The sequence below is a fragment of the Pinus tabuliformis genome, chromosome 5_2 (assembly GCF_031772625.1).
Source record: "Pinus tabuliformis cultivar Carrire ecotype Pingquan chromosome 5_2, CPIR1, whole genome shotgun sequence".
Taxonomy (NCBI): domain Eukaryota; kingdom Viridiplantae; phylum Streptophyta; class Pinopsida; order Pinales; family Pinaceae; genus Pinus; species Pinus tabuliformis.
The window spans coordinates 165,689,834-165,704,041 of record NC_142306.1 but is presented as its reverse complement, the minus strand read 5'-3'; the positions used below and the strand labels follow the sequence as shown (position 1 = coordinate 165,704,041).

Below are 14,208 nucleotides of genomic sequence, written 5' to 3'. Positions count from 1 at the left end.
TTAGATCTGATATAATTTCGTAAATCACATCACAACAGGCTGAAAATTTTTGATAATTCATGTCGGCAAGTTTGGAAAAATTTCGTTTTTGGCATAAAGATATCATTGATAGCTCACTGTTTTCATTGTCGTATTACTGTTGTCATAAAGTTTTTCTTACTGCTGTCCTAAAAAATAATTTCTGAAAATTAAGTACTCTGTCATGGAATTGTGATAAAATGCATATCCTTTGTTTCATTGACTAAGTATTTTTTTTTAGCATCTGTTGACATTGATATCGAATTGCAAAGTTGTTTTTGTTCTGTTTGAGCTAAATTGTATCAAGAAGATTTGAAATAAGCTAGTGTTTTAACTATAGTATCTTCAAGAGTTTATTTTCTAAGTTTTCATCTAAAAAAAGGCGAGCATTTCATTTGGGTAATTGAGAGCTTTTGCGGCATAAGTGTTTTCCCTGTTGGACACCTAATCCTAAAGGGTTAGTGTGGAAGCCGAAAAGACTAAGCAGTCCAAGAGACCTTGGGATCTGAAACCCAAGAGTCACAACATTGTATTATAAATGTACATCTCCTGTTAATAAGAAAAACGAACTCACATGATTTATCTTTCCTATTCTTTGCTGTCCATGTGTGTTTAACATGGTATCAGAGCGGGTGAATTCTGGCCCTGCTCATATTTGAGCCACTTGTTTTGTGGTCTCTATGTATATGTCATTTGTGCAAACCTTCCAGTTCTGCCCATTACCTATAAAGCTCCATTAATTCATTGTTTGTCAGAAATCTGCTGACTCTGGCTATTTTAAGACTCTCTATCTGACATTACCTGCGTTTTGTCTGCCGTACCTGCACCTGCGCTCTCATTCTCTGCCATTACCTGCGCTCTGCTCCATACGTTTGTTGTAATTATTGGTTTGCTGTAATTATGTTGCGTTTGCTGTAATCATGAATGGTCCATGAAAAGCGCATGCGTTGGCTCCGTTGATTGTTGGAGGAAAAATCGCTGTCTCGTTGAACGCTGTCATATTAAGCGGTTTGGAGTCTGATGGAGAAGCAGGGTATTCTGGAAAACACTGCTCCAATCCACGCATGAAAAGAATGCTGTCAAATTGAAGAACCCGGAAACGTGGTATAGTCACCATTCCGTTTAAAGTTGTTACATTTATACGCTATAGTTTTTCAATGAAAACGCATATAGTTTTTGCGGAAATGATGTGATTTGAGTTCAAATATGCGTGGATAAACGTCGTTATATTATTGGACCTTTTCAGTTTTCTGAGAAGTGCAGAGTTGTGTGGGACGTGTGCTCTTTCATTTGACGCTCCCACTGCCCTTGTAACTCCTTACGCTGTCATCCGCTACTTTGGCATCTATCCACTACCATTTTTGTCAAAGTATGTAAATGCCTTATGCAAATGCTCATCATTGCCCATCCTTTGCCAATGAACTGAAGCTGCAACAAATTCTCTATAGTCTAGAACACCATTACCATTAACGTCTGCATCACAAGAAGGATTTCTCTTCCCATAATTGGCATATAATTGTTGAAATTGGCTCTCGTTCACTCAACTGAGTTCGCAGACCTCGCATTAACTCCATAACAGCATTGTTGTGTACACATTCAATTTTCAATTTCTCCTTTATTGCATTCCCAAGCTTTGAATCAGCTACTGCTAATGTTTAAATCCCAAGGTCATTTGCAGAAATCGTTCATGAATTCTCCCTTCTAAGAAACCCTTTTAATGTTTCGGGTAGAAGATACATGCATATTGCTTGAAGGCTTTTGCATTAAATCAAGACAAATCAGTTTGCATAGTGACAGGAATGGATATGGGTTTTGCTGAGAGTTCTGATTGGAGAACTGGGTATGTGGGGGATATATGACCCAATTGAGATATCGCGAGTTAGGTCTTTGATGTTCCACGCATGCGGTCTTGGTTTCAGGCCTCAACGGGGCTTAGATATGTGTATTTATAGTCTCGGGTTTGGTTCAGAGAGGATGTATAGATGAGTTGTCAGTTTCAACGGCGTGTTCAGATCTTCGTGTCTCTTTTGGCCATCCGCCGAGTTATTATTCTTTGTAGAGAATTTAGTGGGGCAGCTTTGAATTAATTTAAAAATAGGCTACTCGAAATCAAAATCAGTGAGCAGGGCGAGGAGTGGTTCTTCTGGTAAATTCAAAGTCAAGTTCAGTGGGAAAGAAACTGGAGAGAGTTACATTTCCAATGTGAATATCTTTTGAGAACACTGGCACATGTTTCATAAAGCCTCTTGGAGAGATTTTCCTTCATAAAGACCAGTTATTTCAGCATCACAATAAATAGTCAATTTCACCAACATGTCTTCACTGCAGCTTTTACCGACAGTGAAAAAGGGCTCCTCTTTCTATCTCTCTAGAAGACAGCTTATCTTCCAGCTCTGAGACATCTGGAACAGCTTATCTTACAATCAAATGTATAACAATCTGTGGGCGACATTTATTTTCTGACCATCATTTCCACTTGAAAGGAAGCGCTTCTTAGAAAGTACAGGAGCGGCTGTGCAGAGACAAGCGTTATGGTCCAACTTAGCTCATGACATGACTGCAGAATTTCGTGCTCTTTCTGCTGAAGAGTTTTGCGGAGTGTTGTTTTCTAAATGAGCATGTATCATTCATCTTTGTACGAAGGCTTACTTGCACCAAGAGTTAGAAAAGCTTCAGGAGTCGAATAATCACAAGGTTGATTTGGATGATGATGCTGAAGATTGTGATGAACATCTTTCTTCAAATCAGAAAACCCTATCAGTTTCCAGAGCATCGCATCTTTGAGAGTGTCTGCTAACTCATACAGACCAGCATGAGGAGTTAGCTTCTGGACCCATAGAGGACTTAATAGCACACCATGAACATAGTTATCGTATTTCAGGATCAGCTTTACGTGCAGCCATTGACAATGGTTCCAATGCACTTCCAGCTGACTCAGCATCCTGTATTGCTGTAGTAGATGAAAGTTCTTCTGGTTGTAAACTTTTTTCTGACATCAAGCTCACCAGTTTTATTTCCAACTGATATTTTTGTTATCAAGAAACCCAGAGCAGGACAGAGTTTGAGGCCATTCTTGTGATATTGCAGCGTTAACCATATGTTGTCTCTAGTCATTGATATTTACGCTTTCTCCATTCATTAACATACCATTGTTTTCTATTTGTTTCCTTGTATAACATTGCGCTGCTCATACCTCCATATGCATACGCTGTCCATATACCATCGTTGTCCATTTAAGTAACGCTGTCTCATGTGACTCTATGTAAAGGGTCTCTCACATCATTGTGTGTTTTTAATTATGGTTGCTTCCATACGCCATTAAGCAGGAGAAACAAAAAGGATTTCTTATTTCTGGTCGGCAGCGTGAGTTTGGAAACAGGAGCTTACTTAATTTAGGCTATACGGTTGATGAACTTTTCTAACAGAGGCTACACAAATTTTGGAGCTCTACAAGTCAGATTTCTGGTTTGGTACGAAAGTAGGAAACGTGGTTTGATTGTTTAAATAATGGAGAAAATTTATGGATTATTGGAGTTTTTAAACACTCTAATATTATCTGCTGATGGAAGCACAGTTAAAGTCAGCAAAGACACTCTCAAAGATATTCAAACATCTTTACAACATGCACAAGAAAACATTGATTTTTTGCAGCTTGAATCACAGCTACAGCAAGAAGAGCTACATCAAAATAGACACCATTCTGAACCTGTTTTTGTTCAGAACATTGAGACAACCACCCATCAGCAGCATGTTAATAATGTTACAGTTCATTCAAATAAAGCAGCAGTTGTATATGCAGATGCAGAAACTCAATCTGCACTTCCCAAGCCCATCATCAGACCTTGGGAACAGCTTGTCCACAACAAGCACAGAACTGGTCTTGGATATGACAAGGACTTGTCCTTTCATATTCCAGACTACTCAAAGCCCATTCAGTTTCAGAGTGCTGGATTCATTGATGACAGTTCACTTGCTCCTCATGACAGTTCACCTCCAGCTGTTCCAGACTCTGCCCCTCTTCCACAACAACAACAACAACAACAGATTGTGAAATGCCAACACTGTGATCGAGTTGGCCATTTGAAAGATCACTGTTTTGATCTTCATCCATGTAAGCACTGTCATAAAACCAGCCATTCTTCACACAGATGCTTCAGAAACAAACGTCCTGCAAGAACAAAGATTCATCTTGGATGGATCGCTTCTTGGCAATGGGCATCAACAGCCAAGAAGATATTCCAAACACATGTCAGAACTTGTTCCAGAATATTGAACAGTCTTGCAGTTGAGTTTTCTCCATCTTCTCACCTTGTACCTGACAGGGGGGGAAATGATGGTCATCTACAAGCTTCAAAGTCACATCAAGCGAGCCTGAGCCACAACCTGCCACACCAGTTTCGGAGTTGTAGCCAGAGACAAAGATGCCCGTGAACAGATTGAGAACACTTCCTCTAGCAGAAGACTCCAGCTTCTTGCCAGTTTTGGAAGAGTTCCAGGAATTGCATTAAGCATTCTAGAGTTGTTGGTTATCCTTAAACCATCACAGGTTGAGACTTCCCTTTTCAGGTTGAAGTTTTACCTTTTATACGGGGTGAGACCTCCCTTTTATGGTTGAAGGTTTCCCTCTTTGAAACAATAGGATCACTTCCTCTAGCAGAAAACTTCAGTTTCTTGCCAGTTTTGGAAGAGTTCCGAGAACTGCACTAAGCGTTCCAGTGTTGGTGGTCATCCTTAAACCACCGCCCTTTTTTACCAACATTTCATAGAGCACATTCAGCCTAGTGCTGCCATGCATTTTTGCACATTTTGTATTACAGCTCTCTTCTTGGACTCATACATAACCCTTCGGATTAAGGGGGGGAATGTTGGACACCTAATCCTAAAGGGTTAGTGTGGAAGCCGAAAAGACTAAGCAGTCCAAGAGACCTTGGGATCTGAAACCCAAGAGTCACAACATTGTATTATAAATGCACATCTCCTGTTAATAAGAAAAACGAACTCACATGATTTATCTTTCCTATTCTTTGCTGTCCATGTGTGTTTAACATTCCCATTCTCGAGTCTAACTTCATCTCGTCTTCCAGTGCATTTGCATATAAGTTAACTTTGCATAGATAAAATTTACTTCCAAGCATAAGCTTGGTCGATAGACAGATAGATCTCCATCCGTCTTTTCTTGAGAAGCCTGTTTTAATAGTACTTAAAACGGTGACCTTGCAGTCGTCAGAGCCACAGTTCTCTGCAGTGCCGGAGGCACCGGGTATGTTAGAATTTCAGGAGAGGTATCGTTAATCACACCTTAGTGTGCTTCTCCTGATCTTCTCTCTGCCAATTACTACGAAATCAGGCTCAACATAGAAAGGATTGAAGGGTTCACATTTAAATAGGCATTTAACTAAAATTAACCAAGATTCTTGCATCTCACATTAGTTTTAGGATTTGCATTTCATATAAAATAGTCATTCATCTAAGCAGCAGTTGCTAATCGATTACTTGGTCTTAATTTCCCTAGCAAGATCGTTGACTCCATAAGGCACTGGTATCAATCGTTTAAAATCTAATCAAATCCTATAAGTCTTGCTAAATCTTAATCAAGTACTTGATCGCTTCACTGTGCCTCCCGAACTGGTTGGTTCCCAACTAGTTCTTATTCATTCCACTTTTCCATAAGGTCTACCCCCCTTAGCTTGCTGTAGGGAGACAGCTTAAACGAAGAGATTGGGGATCAGGGTGACAGCCCCCAATCTGAGCTGTTGCCGCGGTGCCTAGACATTTTGTGCGACAACAAGACTATTACAGGAGTAGCAACCCTTAGCAGTGAGCATGATGACTTATGCCGAGGATGCGTTCTAGGGAAGTATGCTAAAGCAGTTTTTTCCAGAAGTAACAATAGATCAAAATGTGTATTGGGATTGATACACTCAGATATATGTGGTCCAATGTCCACAAGAGCTCTTAGTGGTGGCGAATACTTCGTCACCTTTATTGATGATCACTCTAGAAAAACCTGGATCTATTTCTTAAAGACCAAGGATGAGGTCTTTGATCGATTCAGAGAGTTTAAGGCTCTCGTTGAAAATATGACAGGGAAAAAGATAAAGGTATTGCGTTCAGATAATGGTGGAGAATATACGGACAAAGACTTCACAGATTTCTGCGCAAAGGAGGGCATCAAAAGAGAGTGGACAACTCCATATAATCCAGAGTAGAATGGAGTAGCAAAGCGGAAAAATAGAACTATTATTGGGGCAGCCAAAGCTATGTTGTATGATCAGGATCTACCTAAGTTTTTATGGGCAAAAGCTTGCAACACGGCGGTGTATATCCAGAATAGAACTCCTCATAGAGCATTGGGGAAGAAAATGCCCGAAGGAGTCTTCACAGGGAAGAAGCCAGAAGTCAGTCATCTCAGGATATTTGAAAGCGTGGCATATTGTCACATTCTAGACGAGAAGCGCAGTAAACTAGATCAGACTGCAGAAAAGGGGTATCTCGTAGGATATAGTGAGACCTCAAAGGCATACAGAATCTACATTCCTAGTAGCAGGAAGATTGTAGTGAGATGGGATGCAAAGTTCATGGAGGATAGAGCTTTCAGGAAATCTCGAGAGATGCCAGCAGAAGGTCAGTCAGTAGATGTTCCATTAGTCCAGGAGTAGTAGGGGCAACAAGGAGGACAAGCAGGAGGACAGACACTTGGATCGAGTACAATGATCAGTACCAGTCTTTCCTCAGAAGAAGGAAATCCAGATAGTTCTCAGCAAATGGAACGACACAATCAGGAGGAGGAGTTGATTGAGCCTCCCACCACCAGTGTTCGAACCAACAGAGATGTACGACAAACACTAAGGGATGCGGAGAAGTTTATTGGAGCTCCTAGAACCGAGAAAAGGCAGCGTAGACAACCTGACAGATACCAAGCATTGGTAGCTCAGGTTGAAGAACCCTCTAGCTTTCAGGAAGTCGTTCAACACCAAGTTTGGGTGGATGCCATGGTAGAAGAGTACAACTCTATCATGACGAACGATGTATGGGAAGTAGTACCTAGACCAAAGAATAGATCAGTTGTAGGATCAAGATGGATCTACAAGATCAAGTATGATGCAGATGGCAGTATAGAGAAGTACAAGGCTAGGTTCGTGGCAAAGGGGTACGCACAGAAAGAAGGAATAAACTATGAAGAGACCTTTGCCCCAGTTGCCCGTTATACCTCTATCAAATCCGTTATATCCCTAGCAGCTCATATGGAATGGGAGATTTGCCAAATCGATGTCAAGACAACATTCTTGAACAAGTTGATAGAAGGGAGGTGTATATAGAACATCCTGAAGGCTTCGAAACTCATAAGAAGAGAACTCATGTATGCAGATTAAAGAAAGCCCTGTATGGGCTCAAGCAGGCACCCAGAGCATGGTATGGTCGGATTGATAGTTACTTGCAGCAGTTGGGATTTGTCAAAAGTGATGTTGATCCCAATCTCTATTATTTGATGGTAGAGAATGAGCCACTTATTCTGGTATTATATGTGGATGACTTGTTTTTAACAGGGTCATCCAGGCTCATACAGGATTGCAAGAAGAATCTTGAAGCTGAATTCGACATGAAGGATATGGGGTTGATGCATTATTTTATAGGGTTGGAAGTTTGGCAGAAGAATGGGGAGATCTTCCTTGGGCAAGGAAGATATGCTACAGAGATTCTAAAGAGATTCAGAATGCAGGATTGTCGACCCATGGCTACTCCCATGATCACCAACTGGAAGAAAATAGATGCATCAGGAGACAAGGAAGTGGACCCCACCTTGTACAGACAGCTCATTGGGTCGCTCATGTATTTGGTCAACACTAGGCCAAACATTTGCTTTGCTGTCAACACTCTTAGTCAGTTCATGGTGGAACCAAAAAGGGTGCATTGGGTGGCAGCTAGACACATTCTCAGGTATGTGCGTGGAACAGTCGGATATGGGTTGAAATACTCCCAAGGGGAGGATGTCAGATTGAATGGGTTCATAGATGCAAATTGGGCAGGTAGTTCAGTAGACCGAAAAAGTACCTCTGGGTACTGCTTCAGTGTTGGATCAGGGATGATATCTTGGTGCAGCAAGAAGCAGAAGTCAGTAGCTCTGAGCTCAGCAGAAGCAGAATATATGGCAGCCAGCACAGCTACGTGCGAAGCTATATGGCTTAGAAAACTGCTTGTGAGTTTGTTCAGAAAAATGATGGAAGCAACCAAGGTTTACTGTGATAATCAGAGTTGTATCAAACTCTCTGAGAATCCAGTATTTCATGATCAGTCGAAACACATTAATATCAGAGACTTTGTTCAGCGTGGGGCAATATAGCTGCAGTATGTCCCCACAGGAGATCAGGTAGCAGACATACTCACAAAGGCTCTAGGAAGAGCTAAGTTCATTCAGTTCAGAGAGCAGATGGGTATGGTAGAGAATCCGTTTCAGTAGCAGAAACAGGTGATTTCTCAGTTACAGTGGCAGAGGGAGTTGCAGTACGGATGCAGTGTTGACAAGTGGCAGGGTCAGCAGTAGTACAGATGTAGCATTTGCGCAGTAGTTGGTGGGCAGGATGTCAGACATCAGCAAGCGCAGAGGGAGATGTTACAAAACAGGGTGATGCTTCAGCAGGTTGCATTACTAGAGCACATTCCTCGCTAAGAGGGAGTGTTGATTTCTGGTAGCATCGGATGTGCTCTAAGTCTCAAATTTTGCAAGGAGACTTGGACACATGCATTCTCCAATACCCAGAAATCGTTTTGGGAAATTCCACTTGGAGACAGTTTTATTAAAATAATTAATTATTTTTAATGGGACCCTAAGTCTAAACTTAGGAAATTAAAATAATTAATGGGTATTAATCTAAACTGTGGGTGAAACTTCTAGAAGAAGGCAGAGATCAAGTCAATATGATCCTAGCCATTGATTAGGATCTAATCTAGGTCGTTGATTGATCAATGAGAGGATTATAAGAGGAGGCTTGATGGGCACTTGGAGAACACACCAGAGGCAGATACTCAGTTACCCGAGTAAGATCGATTTTCTCACTGGTTGAAGTTCGGCAAGAGAAAATCGAATCAGAGGGAGAGTTGCAGGTGGAAAAGAGAGTGAGGGTAATCAGCATCAGTCGGGAGTGCAAGGGAAGAAGACGCAGAGCAGAGGGAGGACAGCGCAGAAGCTGTGACGCAGGGAGAGACGGCGCAAGGGCAGTGTGATGTTGGGACTGCATGGGGCAATTTGACGCTGGAATAACGTGGGAAGGTTGACGCTAGGACGCAGTGAGACGCAACGGGAAGAGAAGCACTTCTCTTGGATCAAAAACTTGTCAGGAAGCATCTATAAATTTTCTCACAGAGAATCCTCTTCTATTCTACTAGTTGTAACTTGTACATGAGATTTTTTCTGAAGAATAATAAAGAAACCCTAATCTGTTGCACCGGTTTTCCCACATTGGGTTTTTCTGGGGACGATTGTCCAAAATTAACTATGTCATCGTGGTTGTATTTGTGCCGATGTTTTTCTTTGCATTTACTTTCTACGGTATTTTTGATTGTGAAGGTTGTAGTAGAATTTATTTCGATATTTGTCATAAGAACATCGTGAATAACTTATTTCTGAGTTAATAAGTATAAGAAATAATATTAATCACTGCAGCCAGATTTCTATTTAAAAATTTTCACATATTATTTTGGGAGGTTTTTTTACTTAATTAATTATCATCTTCTTGCAAGGACTTCATAATTAATTGAGTTTTTTCCTCCAAATATACCTCAAAGTCAGAGTACGGCTTGATGGTGAGGCCTTGGGTGAATACTAGTGTCTAGGGTCAATGTAAATTACCATACTATATCATACAAAAAAAATTGTGGAATTTGGTTAGGTCTAGGGGTCATATTTTAATCTTTAAAATTTCCCTCAAGGCGGAAATTGCAATAAAATTTGTATATGAAATGTAATAAGTGTTGTCTAGAAAAGTTGTATGGGGTGTGAGTAATAAAAATTGCACCTCTCACCGTCAACTTTCTACTAAGACACACTTTGCGAGATTAAAAATGTGTTATAGACGCTCAAACCCCACTTTTCCTTAAGTTTAGTGGAAAAAGTGGCAATAAATTGAGCCAGCAATTAAATAAATGAAGAAAAATAAATATCCACACATGCTAAATGATGTGAAAATGAGGTGGAAAATCATGGAGGAGTTAAAGTGAAGTCCCAAGGTGATGTGGACTCCTAAAATCAAAGAAAGGACATGTGCTCAAGGAAATCAAATTTCTTGACATAAATGCAACAACTTTTGACTGGGAAATTCGAATTTGTGGAATTAATGCACATTTGGGAGGATTTGGGAGAATATTTGGTGGAGATTTTTGTGGGAAATTGTCCCCACATTGGTTCCCACCAATATACATTTGTCATTTCATCATGGAATTTGATTTTACTTGAGGCATTCTTGATGCCACTTGGGAAATTCGATCTTGCCTCTAAAAGCTACTGCGCAGCCCTTGCGTCATCTTCTCTGTGGCTCTTTTGCCTCTCTGCAAATGCACTGGCTGGATCTGAAATGCTTCCTCCAGCCTCACTGTCTCTGCTCCTCACTCACTGCTTCAATCTCTAGCTCTCTCCGGCAACTGACTGTGGCTACTCTGGAAATCGATCTCCCAAGAAATCAAACTACTCAATTGTCTCGAGTCATTTCTCCATCACCACATCGTCCTCCTCTTATAATCCTCTGTTGGAGCACCAACGACCAAGGTTAAAACATAATCGACAGCTAGGATTCTCTGGATCGATCTGTGTGAGTTTCTAGATGATTATCGCCTTGACTTAATTAATACTGATTTATTAACCATATTCTCTAAGTTTAGACTTAGGAAATATTAAAAAATTGGTTAATAATCTAATTAAGTCATTTCTAGGCGGAATTTCCATAAACGATTTCTAAGTTTTGGAGATCTCTTGTATTCTAGCCTCTCCACAAAATTTCAAGGCTAGAACACATCCGATGCTCCAAAAACTAACACAAAATGTGGAGATGATGAGCAACTGAAAATAAAGAATTTCGCCCTTTATAATATTGTAATCATCTTTGTAAAATATTGAACCTTTCTATCAAGAGAGAGTTAGATAGTTAAAGATAGTATTTCTATGTTAGGGGGGTGGAGTTAGATAGTTAAAGATCAAATTAAGATTAACTAATCAATATAGATTAACAAAGTGTCACTAATATAAAATGGTTAAGTCAAGAAGGTAGCAGAACTACTCATGTATGAAATATAAGGTAATCTACCTTGTTGTGGCCAATGACTTCTATTCATAATAAAATATCATACTTGGCATCTCCGTGTATTTGTGTATTCAATTTTTAATGTAGGCTACTTATGGGAGTCGGGTTTTCACAAGTTCTTGGATGGTTTAATAATTCAAATAGCTGCTAAAGGACATGTTCTTAGAAAGTATATTGGTGACTCAGATTGCGGGGCTCCGTGTGAGATGGTGCCTCTTTTGGGTTAGATTGAAAGAGGTACCAAATGTTTGAATTGTATATGATTTTCTTTTGTGATTTGGTAATATGAGACTCAGTTTTCTGGGGAAAAGCAGTTGACTTGCTGTTTTACCCGTGGAGCAAACCTAAATGAAGGTTGACTTGAATCATATCAAGGGAAGCAAAGACCAGTAGTCCAAATAGGAGTTTTATGGTGAACTTCAGCAAGCATCTTGCAACTAGGAATTAGATTTTATTATTAGTAGGTGTATACTTTAGAGAAAAATTAACATAATAGAGCGTAATGCATCATGAAGAAAAGGGTGTGTGATTATATAAAGGCTATTGTACTCAGGAAATTGAACATGCCATGATTACTGGCCTTTTTCCTTAAACACTCCCATTAATATAAAAATTTGTTGGTTCCCTCGATGCTTCTTGTTTTCACACAGGCAGTCTTCCGTATTGTCACATACTCTTGTGCATGAAAAGAAAACATCCACACTACTTTTCAATGAGGTGCGTGCAATCACTTTCTCAATGCTCCTTGTCTTCACACAGACAGTCTTCTGTATTCTCACATACTCTTTTGCATGAAAAGGAAACATCTACACTGCTTTTCAATGAGGTGCATGCAATCACTTTCTTTCGGTTAATATAAAATGGTATGTAGGAATTCGTTTCAGTTTTTTGGAAACACAATAAGACAGTTTCCAGTGGTGGTAATCTGGTAAACATCCTACTTTTCAAACATCTGCCGGTTACATAACTCAAATCTTCATTAAAAACTGTTAAGCTTTGTTTCATCTTTGGGAATATTCTATAGATAGTTTTGAATTTGAACACATGCCTGGCCATATGCGTTTTCATTTTACATGACTGAGAATTCCTTAATTAAGCCAAAAATATAATGATCACTTAAACCTTCAATAAATTTTAATTGTATCAATAAACCGCAGCTACAGCAAAGATAAACCCCATGCAGGACATAAAGGAACAAATGAAGTATTGGATGACTTTGTGATCCGCACGGAATTCTCTCGCCACTGGTCCTATTGAAAATCACTTTGCAATTAGATGTATGAAAGCCGGTGACTTGGATGGGCACTCTTCATCAAAAACCTAAAGTGGCAGGCAGTAAGATAGACAGGCATAACAAAAGCAAGATAAACGGAAAGGAAAATTAGAATAGACATCAGGACAGCTTTCAATTCAGACTCCATAGCTAATACTGTGTTCAAGTTGAAATCCCACTAGTTCAGTCCCAAATAACAGTAATTATTCACCGTGTTGTTCACACCATATTCTTCCAAAAAGATAGAGAAATTTGGATATACTCAAATACTTTGGTCCTTTGATCACTGTGGCAAGTACTGAATTGAATGGTTTTCAGAATACCTTGAAAATCAAATTACAATGGGTAGTGGGTGTACTGAATGTATGGGAGTGGGAGTGCATACCATATGTAAATTTATGAAGATGAAGTAGTATCTGGAATCCAACGGAGGTCGTGGCTGCTTCGTCGATTGCAGGCGGGGAACAGGGAACCGTGCAATCGGCCACCTAAATCGGAGCTTTGGTGGGCAATCGAATTAGCCCACAAAAAAATCCCCAAATATTACCACCGGCTACGGCCATGTGTGCGATAAGATAAAGCTGGCAGTGGGTGCTGTCTGTACGGACAATGAGACTTTCCCAGAGCTTTCTCGGTGTGTGACTTTGAATAACTTTATACCCACCTAGGATGCTTCGTCTTTCAGTATCTTCGTCAGGATGAATGGCGAGTGGAAATTGAGGTGGCGGCTCATAACTCACATCATCATGAATTATTCGGGTGTTCACAAGGAGCTCAGCTGTACACCTCTTGTATGAGCGAGCTGTTTTGCTATTTTGGTTCATCTTAATTTTTATTTAATATATGCAGAGATGCGGCAGTTTCTAAGGGCTGGCGCGCATATTGAGCTGAAGGACATACGGACAAAACCCTGTGGTCAAAGTCATGACGGCCCTGATAGACCATTTCCATGGGCCCTGACGCATTTGACAGGCATTTTTACAAATTCCAAAAACATTCTTTTCTTTATTCAAATACCAGTCTGCTACTTAAAGTTGACCTCTAAAACTTGTCTGCTCATTTTCTGGCTACAGCTTGCGGAAACGTTTAATCAATTCTGGGTATATAAAATGAATGAATGAATGATTTAATGACGTACACGACACTTAACAGCTTAAAGGATAAAAGATAATAATAATTTTAACTCATTTTTAGATATTTTTTTATGTTGGATTCTCTGTTATAAGTTTGATTGGAAAGCTAGTACCATGATTGATTTTATCTTTGTCAAATAAATGGTGTATAAATGGTGTATGTTGTTAATTTTTTATTCATTTTATCTTTGTCAAATAAATGGTGTATGTTGTCAATTTTTAAATTGTTTTCATACTCGATATTCTCATGGGTTCTGAAGGAGGTAACGTAGGACGGAAGAATCGGGTGTGGATCCCGGCCGGATAGGGGCGGAAGCAGTGGAGAGTTAGAAAAAAGGAGAAGGAGGAAGCCTTAGGTAGGATAGGATTAGGAGTCGAAATCGGTCGGAAGGGAATTACCCTTTCTTTGTGGTTGGAGGATGGGATGGACTTTGGCCCGACCCGATTCCATCTATCTCTCTCTATCTAGTTCCTCGCTTGTCGTCATCAGACC

General features: G+C 40.0%; 1 protein-coding gene across 1 annotated transcript in view; it reads right to left on the bottom strand.

The window, feature by feature from the left end:
* Positions 1–13,481, bottom strand: part of LOC149158069 (cyclic nucleotide-gated ion channel 1-like) — a 418,588-nt gene extending 405,107 nt beyond the window's left edge. Inside the window, exon 1 of the mRNA XM_089436102.1 lies at positions 12,968–13,481. The gene's annotated coding sequence lies outside the window, so the exon portion shown is untranslated. The remainder of the gene's footprint in view (positions 1–12,967) is intronic.
* Between the last annotated feature and the right edge of the window lie 727 nt (positions 13,482–14,208).